Source organism: Larus michahellis, chromosome 2 (assembly GCF_964199755.1).
Source record: "Larus michahellis chromosome 2, bLarMic1.1, whole genome shotgun sequence".
Classification (NCBI taxonomy): domain Eukaryota; kingdom Metazoa; phylum Chordata; class Aves; order Charadriiformes; family Laridae; genus Larus; species Larus michahellis.
Window position 1 is genome coordinate 86,714,364 of NC_133897.1, and position 18,617 is coordinate 86,732,980.

The 18,617-nt window shown below is 36.3% G+C and overlaps 1 protein-coding gene across 11 annotated transcripts in view; it reads left to right on the top strand.

The window, feature by feature from the left end:
* The window catches only part of CDH18 (cadherin 18), a 576,293-nt gene that overhangs the window by 331,976 nt on the left and 225,700 nt on the right, over positions 1–18,617 (top strand). For all 11 annotated transcript variants that reach the window (XM_074576161.1, XM_074576154.1, XM_074576155.1 and 8 more), the window contains one exon: positions 10,671–10,750. The gene's annotated coding sequence lies outside the window, so the exon portion shown is untranslated. The remainder of the gene's footprint in view (positions 1–10,670; positions 10,751–18,617) is intronic.

Consider the following 18,617-nt stretch of genomic DNA (forward strand, 5'->3'; position numbering starts at 1 on the left):
TATTCCAGTTCCAAATGTCGCCTATTAGAGCAGCTTGTGCATAATAAAGATCATGATCAGGTCTTTTACTGGATAGGTAACAGACTATTTTATGCATTAGTCATCCTTGGTCCTCATTGAGTATTGCTGCGTTTAGTGATACTCTGATCACTTTGCAAATAAAACGATCAAGTAGTATTTAGCTGTACACAAGAGGGTGTTTCACCGGTAAAGGGAAAGACCTGAGCTTAATTCTGATTCAACCAGTGTGGTTATGGATATCTCATTTGCAGTAATTTCTTCTGTAAAAATCTTCTATCAATGTTTTGTTGATACCTGAGCTGAGATTAATTAATATAGTTAGATTCCTTTTATGGTCTTTATTTTGAGATTCTTCCATAAAGAGGGGACAAATCACCTGTAAGCGGTGGTTTTATTTCTTGAATGCTTTGCATGTCTGTTAAGAATTATCTCCACATGCCAATAAATTTTAACTAAAATACGGATTGTATCTCTCACATCTTCTTAGCGTCATTGTATGCATGTTTCTAGTCTCATTTTGGAAAGAGCTGATGCATCTTCAGGTTGTATTTCGACACATTGCCATTTAGAAAAAACAGGTACAAAATTCTTGACATATTCTACACAGTGGAAATTCTGTGTGTGGAATGGCTTCATATATTTCTTCAGAAATCTAACTTTGTGGTTTTATTTGAATAATGAAGGAATTTCATAGATTTTCTTTCAGTAAGTTACAAAACAGAAAAAGTAATTTCATACATAGCTACTTCCTTTACAGGTTGTAACCAGGAGGACACTTTTCTCATGTTTTAGATTTAATATTCTAAAATTGAGTTGTGTGTTCAACATTCATACATCATGTATGCCATAGTCTGGATTCCATCCCGATTAGTTAAATCTTAAATTTTAGACAGAGTAAAGACAATCTGGGATTTATATTTAAATACCTTTTATGTTAGTACACTGCTGCAGCATGTAAAGGATCTCAATCTAATAACACATACTCTCTGTGTATGTATGTGTATCCTGCCCTCCTCCATTGCTAACACCTTTTATACCATTGGCCAGTTCTTGCCAAATTCCACAGATGGTTAGAAGTCTCAAGGATATGAAGTTTCCTATAAATTTTACAAAAATAAGTACTGTTTCTAGGGGAAAAGACTGCTGTGTGATAACACCTTCTACTAAGTATCCCACAATCAGGAAACATCTTGAGTTATTTTGATTTTGGTTTTATGATACAGCTATGTATTTCTGAGCTTGTAGTGTTACGAAGTGTGTTTCTTTCTAGGGATGCTGTGAAAGAAGGTGCTAATTCTGTCACAAAGGGACAGTCTTCAAAGTTAAAATGGTTTGCAATTGAAAGGACTTCAACTGATGTATTTTTCTCATTTCTGCTGTAAATATATGATTGGATAAAAATTTTCTATACGAGTTAATTCCATTTTTGCAAATTTTCTAATATACCAGTGGAAAATTGTGCAAGGAAATTTTTTTTTTTTCTGTTTCATTCCTGGACTATAAGCTATTCAGTGTTATAACAGAGTGGCTGGCCAAAATGGTGAAGTTATTCTTGAACTATGCTAGTACCTCTGAAAGGAGATTTTGTTATTTGCGTTATCAGACTTTATTGAACCTTCTGGGGGATTATTATGATTATTTTCTTGTTCTCTTACAGTATGCTTATATATGAGAAATAGCTGAAACTGCTATGTAGGAGCTTTTAAATGCAATTTGTAAAGCAGAGTTAGAAAACATCATCAAGAAGTCTAAGTAAAATCCTATTCTGAATAAAATGCTGATAATTGAAAAATTATTCTAGATACCTAAAGTATTTAGAACCTCCCAATATGAGAATACAGTAACAACATATGCTTTAACTGCAGAAAAAAGTCTCAAAATCAAGTGAGAGTATTGTTTTCATCTTTGACTATCAGGTGAAGGGAGTCATACTTGGGAACGTGGGTATAGGAGGGAGAAACTGTAAGAAGGATGACAATGTTTGGACTGTTAAGATAAGAATTTTATAAGCTTATGGAAAATAATGTTAGGAAAACATTTTCATCATGTGGAACACCAGTTTACTGCCATATACATATTTATGATACATTCTTTTTGGAGGTATTAGTTAAACAATATTAATGTGTAGGTTTTTTCTTAGATGCAAACAAAAGATGATGCCTCTGCAACTGTTGTTCAGTACAGTGAACTACAAATATAGGCAGGAGTCACTTCATGATGTCTCGATAGCAAGCATAATATAGCACTATCACCAAAACGCACCAATGAAAGACTTTGATAGTCACTTACTAAAAGTCAAAGGTGGGTGACACAAAACGTAAAGACAGTTCGATTTAAATAGTAGTTTGTTCAGCACTGTAGTGATAGATGGTGTTTGAGCAGAAGATGGAGGACTGTATGCACTAGGGAACTGTAGTTCACTGACTACCAAGTGAAAAAAGACTGAGTTCCCAGAATCAAGCTCTAACAACAAACTTGTTCTGGATATAGGATGAGAAATTAATAGATTTTGCATGTGTATGTGTGGGGAAGTGTATTTATATATATTTTTTTAATGCCTGAACACAAGTACAGGTGAAAATAGGAGAAACCCTGACTCAAGGAGCTGGAATTTTGTCCTATAAAGGACAATGATTTAGAATTATTTCAGTGAATAAATATTTGCAAGACAATGTTCTGATTTTTTTTTATAGTTAAGAATATCAGAGCTTGAAAAACTTTGAAGTTTTCAAATCATAATTTAAAGTGACAAAGCTCTTGCTATTTGTCTTTTGAAAACACAACTTAAGGACCTATATCATTTAGACATTATTAAAAAAACTTTCACCACTCAAGTCATGGCATTTCATTTACATGACCCCACAAGGATTAGCACGGAATTTTTTTCTTTGTCTTCCTCACTAGTGGGGGAGTTTGAAAGATTCCTGTTTAATGTAAACTTTCATTATTATTTATTAATTCTGTGCTTAAATTACATAACCAGGAAACTCAGACTTTTCAGTGAATGGCCCATTGGTGAGGATTCTGCTGTAACTAACTACTTTCAGTAAGCTAGTACTTGCTGTAAGCCAGAAGGTGAGCCTGATGTTTATTCTGTTTGTGAGTACCTGAAAACTTCCATTTTGGATTTCACTGTACTTGACAACAATTACTTCTTTCTTTGGTCATAATGGTCTGTGTGTTCAAGGGAACAGAAACCTTGAATTAAAATTATCCTTGTGACAGTACATTTTACTTCTATTTTTTGGGAAATGTTTTTCATTAGAATGTTAATTGAGTATCTCCAGCTAGACCTCTGCAAAATGATATCACTTCAGTCTCAATGGAAATGGAATAGTTGTTTACTTTCTTTTCTAACCCTGAGCTGTATATGTTGGTAAATAAACAATTTAAACCCTTGAACTTTGTAAATTATCAGCTAAAACATTTAATCGTCTCAGAATTTGCTTTAACAGCTATTGTTGGATGATCCACTCTAACCAAACGTATCAACCTTGGGTATTCAGGAGGTTTACATTAAATAAGATTATTTCTGTAGCCAACTGTGTAAGAGATGCCTTTGACTGATTAGCTGCACTTTTATCACCAATGTAAAACAGCAAATGAATAAAGCGATAATGAACTGTGTATTTATCAAGCAGCCACTGTAATAGTGTTGATTTCAATACCTTGTTTAGCTGATGAACTGATTTTTCTCCATTCCCTCTGGAGTGCAATTTATATAAACCAATAAGCTTCTTTGCAGGCACCCTGCTAAATGCATTGCTTGCATGATTTCAGTATTGTGATGTTTCTTAATACCCAAAATGGCAATAAATTATGCATCTCAACACTGAAATATTTAGTTTTTCCAGACTTCTGATAACAAAGCTAGTACTTTATAAATAGATGGATGCAACTTGGACAAACATAGATAAAAACTTTTTGAGATTTAATTTGACTGTTGTGTTCCACTTACTGTCTGAGTGCCTAAAAATAAAAATTACAAACTTCATTTTCAACCCTGGATTGTAGAATGGGCTTCAAGTATATCCAAAAGCCTCTTTTTTCAGCCTGGATTTGGATACACTATTTGCCATCACTTAAGGTGTATATATTTCCTAATAACCTCTTTAACCTTGTTTGCATACCTACTATTTAGTATAAAAAAGCTTCTATTTATGAAGTAGGAAAGTAGTTTTGTATTTCTTTGTAATGCAAAGTTATTGCCGCATAAAAATATCTTGCTTCCTGCTCATGTGAAGTAATACCCTTTTCAAAAGTATTTAGTAAAAAATGTATCTGGAGAAAAAAGCAACCTAAAGTCTTGAGATTATGTTTTTTATCAACTACATGATGCATTTTAGAAAAGGAAGTATAAGTTTTTGAAGCCATTATATTTCACAGAATCATAGATTATCCCGAGTTGGAAGGGACCCATGAGGATCATTGAGTCCAACTACTGACTCCACACAGGGCAACCTAAAAGTTAAACCATATATCAAAGATCATTGTCCAAACACTTCTTGAACACTGACAGACTTGGGGCTACGATCGTTTTCCTGGGGAACTTGTTCCAGTGCTTGACCACCCTCTCAGTGAAGAACTTTTTCCTAATATCCGATCTGAACTTCCCTTGATGCTTTAAGCCATTTCCTGGCATCCTGTCACCGGACACCAGAGATAAGAGATCAGCACCTCCCTCTTTGTCCCCCTCATGAGGAAGTTGTAGGCAGCAATGAGGAGTCTTCTCTCCTCCCCTCTCAGTCTCCTCTTCTCTAAGCTGAAAAAACCTGGTATCCTCAGCTGCCCCTCATAAGTCATGACCTCTAGGCCTTTCATCATCTTTGTTGCCCTTCTTTGGACAGATTCTATTATATCCTTCTTATATGGTGGAGCCCAAAACTGCACACACTACTCGAGGTGAGGATGCCCCAATGCTGACCGTAGCGGGACAATCACTTTTTTCAGCTGGTTGGCTATACTATGCTTAATGCATCCCAGGATACGGTTGGTGTTTTTGGCTGGCAGCACACATTGTTGACTCATATTGATTAACCAAAACCTCCATATCCCTTGCACAAACATTGTGCAAGTGGATTATTTTTTTTCAGAATATAAACAAAATTTGTCTGAGAAAAATGGTTGGATAAAAACACTGTAGTTCATAACTTTTTGCCTATTGCCTATTGTTAATGCTGCTTAATATGTATCAAGAGCTTACTGCACTGTACAAGATGGAATAGCCTCTGCAATTGGGATCACCTGCTATAGAGGGAACAATGAGTTTTATGTAGAAAGTGTTGGGCAGAATAAATTCATTTTCTATCAAGCTTACCTCAGTAACTTGGTTTTCCACGGTTTTATTTGTTCAGCAAATCCATGTATTACTCCACATTTTTCTTCTCGCTAAAGAAGTAGCAACAGCAGTATGTTCAAATCTATTTTTAAGCTTTTTATTATGATTTCGATATACAAATACTGAGCTGGTGGCTGTGTAACTCTGTTGCTGCCCATATAGTTATAGATTTTTGCTGGTTGTGGTTCTGGTTCCTGAAGAGTTGATTTACATTAAATAGCCTTGACAAATATGATACAAGTATTGGGAGAATATAAGATAAACAGAATTCTTGGTAGTAGGTACATTTCAACTGAAATCTTCAATCTGTCTCAGTAGAGTCCGATTGACTTATTAAGTGAGCACCAGAGCACACTGCTCTGCTCTAAAAAGAGCACCTGCCCTTCTTTTGCTATATGGAGCAAGTAATTTATTCCAGCTCAGACAATAATTCATCTTATTTTCTCTGCTGTGCTCTGTACAGTTACTTGCTGATAGACTGAGTGAAGAAGCCAAGCATGCAGTTCGTCACTCCATATTCTTTTTATCCTGCTTGACGAGGGAAAGGATGCTCTAATAAGTTGAGGCCCTATGAATGTCATATTCAATTCCCTGATCCAAAAGGTACTCTGGGGTTGTGAGGTTGGAGACCGCACAAATAAATAAGATAAAATCTATTTTGCAATAGAATGGGTTTGAAGTAGTAGCCAAATCATTCACTCTTGTCTTACACTTCTGCTCCTAGGGCAGCAACAGCACTGCCAGGGACAAGGGATGGACTTCTCAGAGTTGTCCTCTGTAGGGATCACCCCTGATTAACCACAGAAAGTTAGTCCAAATCTCAGCTTGAAGCACAACTGAAGGCTTATGCTGTGCCTCTGCAGCTCAGGTTTCCTCAGGTTTCTCCACAAGAAGGGAGATGACATTCTCACTGGTCTAGAATTGTACCCAATAATGAACCATGGTCGTGAATGTTATCACTCTGCTGATGTATTTAACATATGTATTTAAGGCATTTGAAAATAATTTAGGTATAATGTACTTGCTATGCTTTCAATCTTCCCGTTCTGTGACTCAGGAAAGAACGTGCATTTATGTATATCATATTTTAGGTTTGCATTGTTAAGGCCACTGAAGCAAAAGTTTTGAAGACTGTGCTTTTAATATATATATGTGTGTGTGTGTATAAATATATATATATCTATCTATCTCCCAATGTTGATATATCTCTCTCTCTCCCTATATGGTAGCCAAAGAGGCTACAATGCTACTATATAAAAATATATAATAGCATTGTAGCATGTTTGGGATTTGCATGTGTGTGACTTCCCAATGTTTCAGAATGATATGCAGCTCCCGTTAATCAAAATATTTTTTCATTTGAATCTGATTGTTAAATACTTTATTGAGCTTACAATGTCGGACTTAATGCCTCATGAGGTTTTAGCTCCTGTTATTTAAACTACTGCGCTGTGTACCCTGCACATTTGCAATGGACTGCTTGGTGTTACAGGAAAGGACAAGTTCTTTCCTTGCTCAAGAAGTCATTTATGTGTCTGTAGTCATCACAGATCTTATGAGACTGTTCCTTATTCTTCAGAAAACAGTCATTTGTGCAGTTATTGGGCTGTTTTTTTCCTCTCCATCATTTAAAAGCACGATAAAGCTCTCGGTTTTTTCTCATTGCCATTATTAAAGAATCCGTAGATATACTCAACGAGGTTGACTAGTAGTTGTTGGTTCCTGTACAGAAAGTAAGAAATGGATGTTGGATTTGTACTTGCACACTATGTTAAAATCAGATTGGTGAAGTTTCAGTGGGTAAGAAAAAGAGGGTAAATAGAAAATTCTGATTTAGCAAGTGAAAATGATTGGAGGATATGTGAGTATTAGGCTGGTTTGATATTTATATATGGAAATGAGAATAATTAGCATTCTCACAATTAGGTTTAAGAATAGTTCTGGATATGCCATCTCTGTTGTCCAAGATAAGTACATGAGATATACCGAAACAAGGAAATAGGAAAGCTCTCTTTGTCAGTCACGTGCTGTAACCATCTGAAAGAAAAATATCTTGCAGAATGAAAAATTAGAACAAACAGAAAGGACTATGGAATGAACTTTCCACTTAATTTCCATAGCAACCAATAAAACCAAATGTTTCACTGCTGTATGTCACCTTCGAGATAGGCAATTGCAACTTATGAGGTCTAATTTGAAAGAAAGGTCAAATTCAATACTTTTTGTTTAGAAAAAAAAAAAGTGAGAGAAATCCTGGTATTCTAAATACTAGTTGTGAACACCTTTTCCTATACAATGCATAAATATAACAATATGTAAAATATTATATTTGTGTTCCAAAATAGATACTTTTTGTTCATTTCCAGAATGCTTGTTGTAGTAATGTTAGCATTGTAGAACAAGAGAATTATTCCCACTTGTATGAGGAGTTGTTGTTCTTGATTCTGAAGGTGAAATAAGATTCAAGTGAGAGTTTACGGTATTGGCCCCGGATTTCATAAAACATAGTACCAAACTTTACAAAACAAGGAGAATGAAATACAAGGAGTGTTTTAGCTACATTTTTAAGATCATCAGCTACTCCGACGGAGTATGTAACACTTCTACTAAGTTTTGAAAAGCTCCTGTCATCAATTTATCAATTTGCTGGTATTCTACTGAAAGACAGTGTAGCCAAGTTAACACGAAGGCAAAAATGGCATCTGCAGGACGTATCTTGTAGCAACAGTGGAAACTTGTAAGTGAAGAATAGATCTCAGGAAGGTGATATTTTTTGGTGTGTGGGGTTTTTTTTTGTTTTTTTTTTGTTTTTTTTTGTTTGTTTGTTTGTTTTTTTTGGGGGTGTTAATGTTCTGTGTCACACAATCTCATAAATATGAAGGGATAGCTTTTAGTTATCACCTTTATCACATTGTTTCAGGCTTTTATCAGAACTGCTCACCCACACGGTCTGCAGCAAATACCCAACAGTTCACATCCTTCAAAATACCCAAAGATTTGCTGTTTATTTTTTTTATTCATATATTAATTTGTGGAGAGTTATGCTAGCATCTATCTCAAGTTTAAATAAAGTTGCAGTTTGGGGTACCCATTTAGTACTGTAAGTGAACTGTTGGTAGTGTAACACGTTTTTGTCCATAGCTGATTTGATTATTCACTATGGCTTTTAGTACATCATAGGAAGTGCAGGGTTTTGTACAAACAAGTTTCCTTTCAGATCAGAATGAGTTGAAAAGAGGCATAATGCCATATATAATTATTATTTTAGAAAATGTGAAATATATCACTGTTGTAAAATTAATCTGCCTCCTCAATGAATGCACTAAAGAATCTGTTCTATTTTGAGGATTGTTTTTTCTGCAATTAACTGAGTACTTGGAACAAATGGCTTGTTCTTTTCTGCATCCTATGCATAAAATAATTCACCATGTCACTGACACGCTTTATTTTCGGAGCCATCACAGAATATTTCAATTCCATTCCCTATAACATTGTGGGAGTTAATGCATTCGTTTTGTCTGAGCTGGAGCTATACCTTGTGCCAGATCACACATTTCACGATGCCAGCCAAGGAGATAATTTAGTAGGATGGTTTTTGCATACTAAGAAGCAGTCTAAGAACATTTTCACTCCTTTAAGTATTCGATTCATGCCTTGTCACTAATTATGAAGATAGAAAACAGATACCTTAAGCTCTTGGCATTTATCCAGCTCAGCCATTCATTTTGGAGCACTGAGCAGCGTGGGTTCTGGTAGGGTGCTCTGATTGCTATCAAAATCCCAAGCTATAGTAGAGGTGCTTAACATTAACGTTAGAGTCACATGTAGAAAAAGCGGGTGTTTTCTTATTACCAGCCTGAAAACTATGAATGCATCAAATTTTTGCAGCCAATTTTATCTCTTAGCAGAACAGTAATGTGATAAGTAGCATTCTTACAATGTTACATATCAGTTTTTATTGAGAAAAATATTTGAACATTATTTCTTTCTCTAAATTTATATGTGTCAGTGTAAAGTTTGCCCCACAAACACCTAAGTAGGTATATTATCTTTTGTTTTCCTTTAATTCTTTGTGTCTTAATAATGAGAGCTTTACTTGCAGCAGTAACTTTTTCTACAGTAGAGTATGTTTCCCACTTTGTCTAACTGTATTGCCTTTGTTCACTTCTCTGACTTTGAGTGGTCTAACAGAATGCAACTATATATTTTGAAAAATAATGCACCTTCTCCTGCATTAATGAATAAATAAATATAACCTTGCTGCTAGTCTGTGACAAGAGTACTACTAGGTATTCTAAGAATCCAATGAGGAAGAGCTTGAACCTTATAGACTATTAGATATTTGTTTGTTGTTATTTAATATTGCTGATTTCTTCTTTTTATAATATTTTGTCACTGCTATACCTTGCATTTTCAAGTGTGGTATCAAAGCTTGTATATTTTTTCTTTGTTCTGACTTCTGATGGTCAAAGCTTGGGAGAAGATTGTTTTAGAACAAAATGAAAACTTCCAGAAAACATATTTTCAAGTCATTGAAATCATCAAATCATTGTTTTGTTGTTGTTGTTTTTAAGAATATGACTAATAAAATCTGTTTTCAAATATTTTGAAACAATCATGTTAAAATAACAAGATAATTACTTTTCAGATATAGATGTAGTCAACAGCAATTTCCTATGGAATTTATGCATTCTACAACAAAAGCATTCTAACCTGATTCAGCTGTAGCAATATATATGTTTATGCCAATGGCTACGTGATAGAAACAGAGAGGGTTTTGTGACTTGGGACCAGTTCTCTGGAGTAATTTTCAAGATGATGGGAGTTACTCTTATCCTTGGCAAAATGCGTAGGGCCCTGCTCATGAATTTACTCTTTGGCAATGACTCTTCATGATTATCTGAGCTGTTTCTCCTCAACATCCTGAATTATAGAATGGAACAAAACTTATTTCATTATTATTATAATAGCCTTAAAAATTTAAATTTTAAATAAAAAACTTTTCAGGTTGGTGTTATTCCATGTGAATGCTTAATAATGCAAAAAAAATGTTAGGCTGACAAAATTCAGAATCCAGGATAAATTAAGAAGAAACTAAAATCTCTTAATTCTACAAAGCTTCTCAGGTGTGGAAGCCAAATTGTCTTAAACACTGCCTCCATAAGGACTCAATCTTTTTTATTATTAGAGAATCTTGTAAGTATCAACATACTGGAAAGATAAGGCAAATTCAAGCCAATGATATAAGCATGTGCATTCCTAACCGTATTTTTTTTCATTCCTTCTAAGAAACCTTATTCTTTAATTTCAGAATAGTCTTAATGTACAAGCGAGGAGTGAGACATCTGAAGAGGTGGTTATGAAAATTGAAACAGTTTATTATCTTGTAAGGTACGTATGTTCTCATTTATAATTGAAACATAGTAGTGCTTTGGGCTTCTTTTCTGGATTTTGTATGACCTTATAATTAGAATTGAATTATAAATATATCAAGGCGAATAAGAATGAAAGAGAAGGTACAATACAATAAAAAAATCTGAAGTTATTTTTATATAGTGTGTGCATATGCAAAAAATTAGATGTATACGGGAGCGTTATGTTTTAAGTTACATTCTTTGCAATTCAGGGACCAAAAGAGTAAATATTATGGACTAACATTTGCAAATCACAGGACAGTTGAATTCAAATGCTGTGTTCAGCCAAGAACTGAAATTCCATCTGCTCAACTCAGTTTCATGCAAGTGCTCTGAGCTCATTAGAGTTAGCTTGATTGAACATTTTTTTTCCTTTCTTTAAAATCAGACATAGTATGATAAAGAAGTCGCAGGACCTATTTTAGAAGAGAAACAGCTAGACAGGAGGCCTTCTTAGTTAGTAGGTCGAGAACATTTTATTATAATGGGTTTTGAGGTTTACTTGTAGAATGTCTCCCTTTTATCTGTCCACCAAGAGTAATTGCCAAAATTGCTGGGACCATTGGGCAGTCAGCCATAGTTCCTGGCATCACAGCCACAGCTGCCTTTGAGCTAGAACCTCAAGGGACCATATTTCAAATGAAATTGTTTGCAGATTAGGAGTTTTACCCTTTTTTCCTGCGCCCCCCCCTCCCCCCCATCCCTACTGCCTCATCAATCCCCTTGGGTGTGGGGGCATGACTGAAAGAGAAAGTAGGGATTTTGTCTGTGCAGAAACTAAAAAATTGTGACCATTATAGCCAAGAAATGTGTAGGACTTCAATGGCTATCTGCAATTATATTAGATTTTCTGAGTTTCACAGAAAAATTGTCTTTGACAGTACACTGACATAAGACTGGGAGTCCTCCTTAACTGTATGCCTTTTTTCTCTCATGAATCAAAGAGTTTATGAACTAAGTCACATAGTTTGTTCTGATGTGTGTTTTCTGCTCCATTTATTAAAAAGCTGTGAGCTATTTCTTCAGAACTTGTTTGAGGGGGGAAAAAAACAACAAAACCATTAAACCAGGAATCAGGGATGTAAACCTAATGTTACTGAAGTCAATCACACAAATCAAACTGATTACAATGTGACAAGCATTTAGTCCTGTTTTTCTCCACCAACTCATAAAATTCAAAATAATTCATTTTTTCTCTTTTTATAACATGTTCTTGTTTATTATAATATTCATAGAAACATCCTGAGTGCCTTGGAAATCTCAGGGTATATAAAAAAAGATGACAGAAGCTGCTTCCTAAATCCTATCAATCATAGTGCTTAAGCATATACACACCCTTTAACTATCCCCAAAGGACTTTTTTTCCCTGTATTACAGCCATCAAAACTCCAGCTGTTACCTGAGTAACCTCTGTGGTTGCTCTTCCCCTTCAGTAAAGAGATGCTTGTCTCTTTTGGCAGGGCCATCACTGGAATTATATCTACCTTATTTTGGCATAATTGTCCAGAGTTTGCAGTTCCACACTTGTATCCAAGACAATGTGGAAATGATGATGATAAGTGTGAAGAGGCTTATTGATGTTGTATAGGAGCCTGAGTCTCACAGACCCTTACTTATTACCATTTCCCTTCTTCCTATGCTACTATTAACATGATTGCAGATGAAGCACATCCTGTGTATCTGTATACAGTAAAAGCTAAAGGATTAGTTAAAGGAAATCTGCTTCCTGTGTGATTATCTTATTTTATTTTAGATCAGATATTTAAAGAAGCAAAGCAAAAAACCCTTCAGCACACAAAGCTATCAGAGATGTTTTTATAGGATGTGGTTAATACTGATGCTTTTGTAGTAAGGAGAGTGTCAGATACAGACTGATCCTGTGCTTGAATTTGTTTACTTCTTTTACATTTCACACATGAAGGGTTTGTTTGAATGGTCTGAGGAGAATGAAGATCTTTTGTGCTGGGCTTTGATATATATTTGTATAAAAAGGATCCCAAGGTTTTAATTCTCATTAAATGTTAAGTCATGGGAAGAAAAAAAAAAAAGTTTAAAAAAGTAGTAATAATAGAGAGTATTTAAAAAGCCTTTACATTTTCCAACTGATGTGAAAACAGCTGGAATTGTTTTGTGTTAATGGAGAGGAAAGAAGGGACATAGGAAAATATTTCCCTGCTCTAAGTATGAACTCTGTTTCCTGTGCCTCAGTCTGTGTTGCACCATGCTGCCTTTGTATTAACGACTTATACGCCCCCCCCAATAGGAAGGGTCACTGCTGAAGCTGGTTAAGTTTTTGTGTTACTTATTCAGCTTCCTGAAATGAGTAATGAAGGACAGGTTTTTAATGGCAAAAGGTGCATCTCAGTAGAAAGAACCACTTCTGATCCAAGATCCTGATTTTAAGACCTGACCCCTGGAAGAAGAAGGAGGAACCTTCCCTGTCCTGAATCTTCTGATGTGAAAACTGCAGCAGGGTGTTTTCTGAGCCAAATGTCATTCACTGCAGATCAAACACACTGCAGAAGTCCCAGTTGAAGAACTTTATGATTTATCAGAATTAAATGGAAAAAGTGGATTTTGTAATGTAATTTCATTTTGTTATGAAATCTAACTGGGTTTCTTATCCAGTAAGTGAGCCATCCAACCTAGACACAAAGTGCCCTTGCATCGTCGGTTCTATCTGAATGGAAGAAGTAGGAGAGAACCACTGAGGATAATATTCTATGGCATAGAAAAGCATGCTATGTGCAGGAACATAAATACAGGCTGAAGCCAAAACCTGATTAAAATCGATGAACAGTATATCATGTATACATGTAGATAAATAGAAACTTGTGCATATTTAGATATAAATAAGTAGCTTATTAAAAAATGTATGCCCTTTCCTTCTCTTGTGACCTTTTCCCGGTTCCATGTCTTCCACAATTCTGTGTTTATATAACAGGGAGACAGGTGCTGTTGTTTGTAGAGAGATTCCAATTTAGTTTGACGTAGTGTTCTGTTCTGTACAGCCAAATCTGAGGGACTCTTTCAGCCCATTCAAGTAATGGGCATTAAGTCAAACACATACCATTTTATATATTTATATGCTGGAACTTTGGTGAAATATTATTACACACACAAGATACCTTGCTTTGTCCAAATGAGCCAAAACCCCTGCTCTTTTCCATCAGTAGCATCACTTTTGAAGATATTTCTGTAATAATCTTATTTCACAGCAACTGTCAAAAAAATTAGACATATATGCTGAATGCATGTAAGAAAACCTGTAGAGAGGGGATGGGATATCTGATGGAGGATATTTTTGTCTTGAGCTCAGTTTTGTGAGCTAGGTTTAATAGATGTACAGAAACCTTCTGTGCTGTTGTATTCTCAAGCGTTGTCTTGCAGCATGTTTAGTTACTTTGCTTTTATGTAGACTTAGATGATAAAGAGATATCTTGATGAAAAAAATACGTATTTCTTGTACAAGGGACTATCTGGTGAAAAAAAGAAAGTTAAAGCAAACAAAATGGGATTATTTACCTCTTCAAAGAATTTTCTTATTTTACATAAATATATCTTATTTCTGGAATTATGACAGCAGCAGATTATGAGCTTTAGTTGTTCTTAAAGAAGCCGTGAACGCTGTCGTTCCTAAATTTTCCCTTAGTGGTGAGCCCTAAGAACAACAGAAAATTTTCTTTACTGATACAGCTGTGATCGTGCCCAAGTCTTTCCACTGTGGAGCTTATCTAACTAGGGAAAATATGATTAGCATTAGTCCTCTTTATTTACTGTTGAGTATTTCAGTGAGTATGTAAGAGACCTACAAGTAAAGAGTATTTTTTACATTTTCTTTTGATGCTTTCATTAATATTTTATAAACCTCTTCAAAATAAAGTAAACCACAAATAAGTGCATAATAGCTTAGTGAATGAGGACTTGGATTCTTACATAGGTGCAATAAAATATTAATTTTTATTTCTGTAATTGAGTGTGAATCCAAAGAAGCAAAGAAGCACAGGTTTAAGCCTACATAGTATGACCTCTCTGCATTGCTGTTAGACTTTACATCTCACATTTGGGGAGCTTCGTTATTGTTTGAAAAATAGACATATTTCATCAAGGAATGTGTGAGATTATATCCTGCGGTGAGTTTACTATTGCACACTGCTTTCTACTGCATGTGTGAGTCATACAAGTTATGTGGACTATAAATTGACAGGATGATCTGTGGCTCTTAATAAAGTGACTGAGGTGTTTTGTTTAGGGCTATGTCTTTAGCAGATACAGTAAAAAAGGGCATTGAGGAACATGCAAAATATTTTTCCTTTTATTCTTGGCTAAAGGAAGCCTACAGAGAGTGGAAGCAAGGACAGGTAGCCTGGCAGGAAATTGTCTGAGCTGCCAGGGATCAGGTTTGGAAAGCTAAAGCCCTGGTAGAATTAAATCTGGCCAGGGACATCAGGGGCAGCAAGAAAAGCTTCTGTAGGTACATTAGTGATAAAAGGAAGACTAGGGAAAATGTGTGCCCTCTCCAGAAGGAAACGTGAGTCTTGATTACCTGGGATATGGAGAAGGCTGAAGTACTCAAATACATCTTTGCCTCAGTCTTCTCTGGTAAGTGCTTTAGCCACACCATCCAGTCACAGAAGGCAAAGACAGGGACTGGGAGGATGAAGAACCACGCACTGCAGTAGAAGGTCAGGTTCAAAACCATCTAATGAACATGAAGGTGTGCAAGTCCATGGGACCTGATGAGCTGTATCCGTGGGTCCTGAGGGAACTGGCGGATGAAGTTGCTAAGCCACTGTCCATCATATTTGAGAAGTCATGGCAGACTAGTGAAGTTCTCATTAACTGGAAAAGGGGAAACATAATGTCAAGTTTTAAAAAGGGACTTGTGCAAAGCATTTGACACTATCCCACATGACATCCTGGTCTCTAAATTGGAGAGACATGGATTTGACTGATGGACTGCTCGGTGGATAAGAAATTGGCTGGATGGTCACATTCAAAGAGTTGCAGTCAATGCCTCAAAGTCCAAGTGGAGACCAGTGACAAGTAGCATTCCTCAGGAGTCAGTACTGGGACTGGTGCTGTTTAACATATTTGTTGTTGACATGGACAGTGGGATTGAGTGCACACTCAGAAAGTTTGTGGATGACACCAAGCTGTGTGGCACGGTTGACACACTGGAGGGAAGGGATGCCACCCAGAGGGACCTGGACAGGCTTGAGAGGTGGGCTGATGTGAACCTCATGAAGTTCAACCAGGCCAAGTGCAAGGTCCTGCACCTGGGTCATGGCAATCCCATGCACAAATCCAGGCTGGGCAGAGAATGGATTGAGGAGAAGCACTTGGGGGTGTTGGTTGATGAGAAGCTCAACATGAGCCAGCAATGTACCTTTCAGCCCAGAATGCCAACCGCATCCTGGGCTACATCAAAAGAAATATGGTCAGCAGGTCAAGGGAGGTGATTCTGCCCCTCTGTTCTGCTCTGATGAGACCCCACCTGGAGTGCTGCGCCCAGCTCTGGAGCCCCCAACATAAGAAGGACACGAACCTGTTGGAGTGAGTCCAGAGGAGGGACACAAAGATGATCAGAGGGCTGGAGCACCTCACCTACAAGGACAGGCTGAGAGAGTTCAGGTTGTTCATCCTGGTGAAAAGAAGGCTTGGGAGAGACCTTATAGTGGCCTTCCAGTACCTAACAGGGGCTACAAGGAAGCTGGAGAGGGACTTTTTACAAGGGCATGTACTGACAGGACAAGGGGTAATGGCTTTAAACTGACAGTGGGTAGATTTAGCTTAGATGCAAGAAAGAAATTCTTTACTGTGAGGATGGTGAGGCACTGGCACAGGTTGCCCAGAGAAGCTATGCCCCATCCCTGGAAGTGTTCAAGGCCAGGTTGGATGGGATTTTGAGTAACCTGGTCTAGTGGAAGGTATTCCTGTCCATGTCAGGGGATTTGGAACTAGATGATCTTTAAGGTCCCTTCTAATGCAAACTATTCTGTGATTCTATGATGTTACGAAGAAAGAGGAGGAACTAATGTGTTTTTACACTTCATAAACTTTTTTTGTCTCTGATAGCCTTTTTCCATACTGTCAATCAGTTCCTCTTGCTGTTATTTTTAAAGATCTTTTTTGGAAGGTTCTTTCGCCTGTAGGCTAGTCAGCTCCTCCTAAAAGCGTGTGAGAAAACAGAATTCCATCAATGCCTTTTTCTCCATTGATATGGGCTTTCTTAAGCCGCAGTTTCCAGAACCAAGCAATTTATTTTAGAATTTGAGCTTTAATTTAAAAAGGAAATCTGCTTGCTTGGTATGTAAGAAAGATTTAAAACATTATCTCCCTGTACCCTCCAGGCTCAGAGAGCAAATTAAAAGAAGACACAATTCATTATGTTTTTTTTTTTGTTGTGAAGTTTGTTTTTTTTTCCAAAAATGACCTCTGGTAATTTAATGCTTGGGGTTATCAGTATTAAGCTTCTTGAAGAATTACTAAAGTTAAAGCACCAAAACAGAAGTTACTGTATCAATAAGCCATGTTTCTGTGATGAAAGACACAAGTATTTTTTAGTTACTGTGCAAAAATGAAACAAAAGAGAAGTTTTATCTATATACAGTTCTCACAGGAGAATGATATCTACACATGAAGTGTATGAGACTGTATGAAGGTACAGTGGTGCACTTATTTATAAATTATAAGATTTCTTTCTTTGCTTTATAGTAATCCAAAGATTTCATGCTAATTATATATAAATTCAAAAATACTTTATTAAAAAAACCCACAACCAACAAACCAAAATGCTCTTTTTTTTCCATTTCTATCGTGGACTATCTGCATGCCACTCAAAGGGACTGAGTAGATAAATGAAAATAAATTGATACAATAAATTTAAAAAAAACCAGTTAATTCAGATGAGTGACATACCTGGTAGGATTTAGTAAACCAGTTCAGATGAAATGAATGATTCTTCAAAACACAGATCTTTTAGTTATACATAGAAGCAGACATAACTGTGTGAATTGTATGCAACTCTCTATTACATCTGTGAATAAAATGTTAGCTGTCACATTATATGTGGAACATGCTTTAAATGTGAGGTGCTTTTTTTTGTTCCACTGCAAGAGAAAAGAAATTAATAATGTGCGATTACATGGTGTATTTAATCTGTGGATCTCAAAGCACTGGGGAAAACAAACCCTGAGGTTATTGCTCCCATAAAGTTGTAGGATTAAAATCAAACACTTGAATTGCAAAAATACATTGGAAACTACAACATTCTTTGAGGTGCGAGCAAGTTAATTAGTACAGAAATAGTTCTCTCCATAAAGAATGTGCACTGTGCCACTTTATCTTAGTAATATTATGGGCAAAGGAGTGGTTTGAACTCACAGAGCTTTGCCTTGGGGTAGGTGACAAGCCAGTAAAAAGCTATATGTAATAATCATGGGACAGACCAACCTGAGTAACATAGTGGTAGACATCTGCTACAAATTTCATGACCAAAGGGAGAAAGTAGATGAAGTCTCTGACCAGCTTAAGGAAATCTCATGACTGGTAAAATCATCAAATATTGTAACACCCTTATTATCTACTGGAAGGGCAACATAACATGGCAGAGTACAAGCAAACCAAGAGATGCTTGTCGTGTGTTGAAGACAATTTCTTGACACAGGTGATCAACGAGCCAATAAGGGCAGGTGCTTTGCAGACCTGTTAGTCACAAACAAGGAAGAACTGGCAAAGATGTGAAGGTCAGTGGTGGACCACTGGACTACAGTGACAATGAGACCGTAGAGTTTAAAATTCTAAAAAAAAGTGAATAAGACAAATAGAATCACAAACCTGGA